The sequence below is a fragment of the Mus caroli genome, chromosome 17 (genome assembly GCF_900094665.2).
Source record: "Mus caroli chromosome 17, CAROLI_EIJ_v1.1, whole genome shotgun sequence".
In the NCBI taxonomy this organism is placed as follows: Eukaryota; Metazoa; Chordata; class Mammalia; order Rodentia; family Muridae; genus Mus; species Mus caroli.
Window position 1 is genome coordinate 43,613,077 of NC_034586.1, and position 4,844 is coordinate 43,617,920.

Here is a 4,844-nt window from a genome sequence, read left to right on the forward strand (position 1 = left end):
TCTTCCAGAGGTCCTGAGTTCAAATCCCAGCAACCACATGGTGGCTCACAACCATCTGTTATGGGATCTGATGCCTTCTGAAGGCAGCAACAGTGTATTCATGTACATAAAATAAATAATAAAAACAACAAAAACAAAACAAAAACCAGGAAAAGATATTTTTAAAAAAGAGTACACTTCTAGGGCTGCAGAAGACCCACGTTTGGTTCCCAGCACCTACATGGCTCCAGCTCTGGAGGATCTGAGGCCCTCTCTGGCCTACTTAAGCACACACACACACACACACACACACACACACACACACACACACACTGTGTAGTCCTGGCTGTTCTGGAATTCACTCTACACACCAGGTTGGCCTTTAACTCAGAGATCCCCCTGCCTCTGCCTCCCAGTGCTGGGATTGAAGATGTGTGCCTTCACCACCACACTTGACTGACCTGGAAGGCTTAAAGGGGGAGGGGGCATGCAAGCAGAACTGATGCATGAGGGAAGGGAGGGGATTCTGACCTGAAGGCCTGACCTACCTGCTGGGCTCTTATTCCCACCACAGGACAGGAATTTGAAGGAATTGTTCATAAGATCCTTTGCACTTATTAATAGCATTACTGCTGGGAAAGTAACTTGAAAGAGTTACATTATTCTATTCCTATTCCTGTTTCTCCCTCTCTCTGTGTCTGTCTGTCTGTCTGCCTGTCTGTCTGCCTGCCTGTCTGTCTGTCTCTGTCTGTCTCTGTCTGTCTCTGTCTCTGTCTCTGTCTCTCTCTCTGTGTCCTCGTGCCAAAGCAGGGCAGAGAGGGCATTAGATGCTGGGAACCAAACAGCATGCCCTCTTAACCACTGCGCCATCCCTCCAGTGCCAGAGACGAACAGTTTAAAGTTTAACGGGTATAGCTAGATTCCTTATCAAAATGCCTGTACAGATGTGTGTTCCAAAGAAAAAGCATCCATGTGCTTCCTGTTGTGTTGAAAGAAACTCTTGTGGGGTTGAAGCCGGTGAGCCAGTACAACATTGTCCTCAGCTACACAGTGAGTTTGAGGCCAGCCGGGGATCTGTGGGATGCGTTCTCACAAGTAAGTAAATAAACACATAAATGAATAGAAAACACAGGACCAGGGGGCTGGAGAGATGGCTCAGTGCTTAAGGGCACCGACTGCTCTTCCTAAGGTCCCGAGTTCAAATCCCAGCAACCACATGGTGGCTCACAACCATCTGTAATGAGATCTGATACCCTCTTCTGGTGCGTCTGAAGCTACAGTGTACTTATATATAATAAATAAATAAATAAATCGAGAGAGAGAGAGAAAGAGAGAGAGAACACAGAACCCTACTAGCGGATGGGCAAGCAGCACTTTGTGTTGTGGACCAGTCTGTCTTCACTTCGTACCTTCTATTCCTTCTACAGCTGTTCCTAAAGCATCCTTTAGCATGATCCCATAGCTTAGAAATGACTGACTTATTTATGTATTTTATGTGTATGACTGCTCTTTTTGCATATATGAAGAGGGCATCAGATCCCATTACATGTTGTTGTGAGCTGCCACGTGGGACCTGGGAATTGAACCTAGGTCCTCAGGAAGAATAGCCAGTGCCCTCCACTGCTGAGCCATCTCTCCTGCCCAGAAATGGCTTTTTAAAGCGACTCATGAGATGTAGACTGTTAAGTAGCTGAACGGGATTGAGGGGTAGATAGCCTTGTGAAGTTTTGGGCTGTGGGAAACTGGTTCTGATTTGGTTTAACACTGATAATGAAACCCAACTTTGAATGACAGGTTGATTTAATTATAATTGTCTTTTTATTTATTTATTTATTATTTTTATGTGTGCAGCTGTTTTGTCTGTATGTGTACCTGTGTGCCATGTGCATGCCTGGTACCTGAGGAGACAAGAAGAGATCATCAGATGCCCAGCCACCTCATGGGTGCTGGGAATCGAATCTGGATCTTCTGGAAGAGCAGCTAGGGCTTTTTTTTTTTTTTTTTTTGTTTGTTTGTTTGTTTTCGAGACAGGGTTTCTCTGTGTAGACCAGGCTGGCCTTGAACTCAGAAATCCACCTGCCTCTGCCTCTTAAGTGCTGGGGTTAAAGGTGTGCACCACCACTGCCAGGCTCTTTTTTTTCTTTTTCTTTTTCTTTTTTCTTTTTGTGGTTTCCACACAGGGTTTCTCTACGTATCCCTGGCTGTCCTGCCTCTGCCTTCTGGGTGCTGGGATCAAAGGCGTGTGCTACTGGCTTGGATTTTGTATTTTTATTTACTTCTTTTTTTTTTTTAATTTTTGAGGGGAGGTTTCTCTGGGAGGGAGGGTGGAATTGAGAGGACCGGGAAGTACATGGAATTGGGGCGCATTATGTGAAATATCCAAATAATCAATAAACAAATTAAGGTAAAAAAAATCAGCGGATTAAAAAAATAATTTCAAACAGACACTTCATAGAAGAAGGTACAGGTGATAAATAAGCAAGGAAAAGGTGCCCAGGGATGGGAATGGACCCATGGGTAAAGAAAGCGTGAGGACCTAGGGTCCGGTCCCTAGCAGCCATGTAGAACGCTGGCATGGTGGCTCATTCCCAGAACCCCTGCTCTAGGAGCGGGGCATAATCTGGGCTCCCTAGGCAGCCAGCCTAGCCAGGAGGAGCCTGGCAGAGAGAAAGACAGCAACGCTCTGTTCCTCCCCTCCATGCAGAAATTCTGGCACAATCACCCGACTGAACACACATGTGTGCACAGGATCCTCAGTATAAAAGTGAGGCAATTGCCAATTAAAAATATCAACATACTACTATCGTACACACTTGAGGATGGTGAAGACTGGCAGGCATGGTGGCACACACCTCTAATCCCAGTACTTGGGAGGCAGGGGTGGGGTGCGGATCTCTGTGAGCTTGAGATCTGTCTGAGCTACATAGTAAGTTCCAGGACAACCCAGGACTACCTAGAGAGACCCTGTCTCAAAAAGCCGGTGGGGGGGGAAGAGAGGGAAAAGGAGAGGGAGAGGGAGAGAAATTGGGGCAGGAGAGGTGTCCCTTGTTGCTCTTACAGGGACTGTGTTTGGTCCCAGCCCCTACAACTAGATAGCTCACAACTGCCTGTAACTTCAGCTGCAGAGATTCAGTCGCCCTCTTCTGGCTTCTGTGGGCTCCTGCACCCACGTGCACATCTCCCACCTCCACTTACATACATAATTAAAAAGGAAATCTTTTAAAAAAACTGTAGCCGGGTGTGGTGGCACACCCCTTTAATCCCAGCACTTGGGAGGCAGAGGCAGGCCAGCCTGGTCTGCAAAGTGAGTTCCAGGACAGCCAGGGCTACACAGAGAAAACCTGTTTCCAAAAAAAAAAAAAAATTATACTTCAGCCATTGAGTCAGAAAGGGGGGATAATTCAAGGCTAGCCTTGGCCACAAGGCAAAATCCTGTCTCAAACAAAACAATATAAAAATATAACAGAGTCATTTAAGCTAGTCCTGGTTGGGACGTCTGGGGATGGTAACTCTGTACTCTGTATTTTCTGTTCACAATTTTGTAAGCCAATATCTACTGGGGGCTGGAGAGATGGCTCAGTTGTTAAGAGCACTGACTGCTCTTCCAGAGGTCCTAAGTTCAAACCCAGCAACCACATGGTGGCTCACAACCATCTGTAATGAGATCTGATGCTCTCTTCTGGTGTGTCTGAAGACAGCTACAGTGTACTTATATATAATAAATAAATAAATCTTTGAACAATATCTACAAAATGCCAATTAACTGGCTTGGTGGTGCTGAGATTGGAAGATTTCTTCAATATCGAGGCCAGCCTGGTGTAGTGATATTGAGAGCTCCAGGGAACTTGTCTTAACAAGGAAAAACAGGACAGAAAAACCAACCCCAAACAGCAACAAAACATAGCAGACTCACTCCCTAAGGCTTCCCATGCCCCTTGCTGTGACCACGGTGCTACTTTGGTTGACTGTTTGCTTGTTTGTTTGAGATAGGCTCTCAAGCAGCTCCCAGTGACCTTGAACTTGCTACATGTAGCCATGTGTGCTACTGTACTCCTTTAGTCCCCGCACTCAAGAGGCAGCGGCAGTTGGATCTCTGTGCATTTGAAGCAATCTGTTCTACAAGGTGAGTTTCAGGCCAGCCTGGGCTACAAAGTGAGACCCTGTCTAAAATAAAAACAAACTCACAAAACACCCAACCACCAAGATAGGGCTGGAATCTGGAATTATTTGTTTGTGATCTTTAGTTCGAGACAAGGTGTCTCTCTGTAGCCCTGGCTGTCCTGGAACTCCTTTGTAGACCAGGCTGGCCTGGAACTCAGAGATATGCCTACTTCTGCTTCCCTAGCGATAGGATTGACAGTGTGGGCCACTGCTGTCTTTGTTATCTTAACACATGTGAATGGTGGCTTTGCCTGCGTGTAGGTCTGTGAATCACTTATGTGTCTGGGCTCATTGGAGCCAGTATTGGGTATCAGATCCCCTAAAACTGAGTTACAGATGAGGGTGAGCTTTTGTGTGGGTGCTGGGAACCAAGTCTGAGCTCTCTGTAAGAGCAGTCAGTGCTCTTAACCACGGACCATCTCTCCAATCCCCTCTCTTGGCCTCAGACTCACAGACCCAAGAGAACCTCACGGCGGTGTGCAGGAACTGCCCAGCCTATTCTTTTAGCCAGCCTCTGTCCTTTTGGCTCTGGATTCTTGAGCTGAGCTGGGTCCAGCATGTATATACACGGAGGCTCCTCCCGGCCATGTTTTGAATTGGCATAGCTTTGTCTAATGGGATGACCCCGGCTAAAGAGATTAGCGACTGCGTTGTGGAACCCACTTTTAATCTGCAGTGTTCGGACTGTCCCTCCTTGGCTGGGA